The following is a 1,049-nucleotide window of genomic DNA, read 5'->3' on the forward strand; positions in this document are numbered from 1 at the left end:
GAAAGGCACACACCTGTCTATAGAAGGTCTCACAGCTGACAATGCATATCCCAATAAAAAAACAAGACATGAGAACTGCCTGCACAGCTCTGTGGAAGGCTTCGAAAAAAATTCTCCTGCATTGATTGTTCCCAATGGCACAGGGGCCTCCATAATTCGTCAGTGGAAGAAGTGTTGGAACAACCAATACTCTTCTTAAAGCTGGCCGATGGCCGAATTTAGCAATTGGGGAAGAAGGGCCTTGGTAAGAAAGGTAACCTAAGAACCTAATGGTAGAAACTTCCAGCAGAACAACTGTCACTGCAGCAACCCACCGATCTGGGCTTTATGGCAGTGGCCAGACAGAAGCCTCTCCTCGGTGAAAGATGCATGAAATCCCATCTGGAGTTTTGCAAAAAAGCACATAAAAGGACTCTCAGACTGTGAGGTGGGAAAAAAAGAATCCCTGGTCTGATGAAACCAAGTTTGAACTATTTGGCCTCAATTCTTAGTATCACGTCCGGAGGAAACCAGGCACAGCTCATCAGCTGCCCAATACCATCCCAACGGTGAAGCATGGTGGTGGAGGCATCATGCTCTGGGGGTTCAAGTCAGAGGCTCAAACCCGATCAAACATATCTGAAGAAACCTGAAAATGGCTGTCCACCAAAATTCTCCATCCAACCTGACAGCGCTTGAGAGGATCTGCAGAGAAGACTGGCAGAAAATCCCCAAATCCAAGTGTGCAAAGCTTGTCGCGTCATACCCGAGAAGACTCAAGGCTGTAATCACTGCCAAAGGTGCTTCAATTAAGTACTGACTGAGGGGTTTGGATCCTTATGTCAATGTGATATTTCAGGTTTTCCTCTTAATAATAAATTCGAAGCTCTAATTCTGTTTTTGCTCTTCATTATGGCGTATTGAGGTTGTTGATTTAATCAATTTCAACATAAGGCTGCATAATAACATGTGGAAAGGGAAGGGGTCTGAATACTTTTTGAGGGCACTGTACTTCCATACAAAAGAGCAGAGGTGATTGTTTGTTTGTTTGCCACAACTTGTAGTGTCCT

Source organism: Xiphias gladius, chromosome 10 (genome assembly GCF_016859285.1).
Source record: "Xiphias gladius isolate SHS-SW01 ecotype Sanya breed wild chromosome 10, ASM1685928v1, whole genome shotgun sequence".
Lineage (NCBI taxonomy): Eukaryota > Metazoa > Chordata > Actinopteri > Istiophoriformes > Xiphiidae > Xiphias > Xiphias gladius.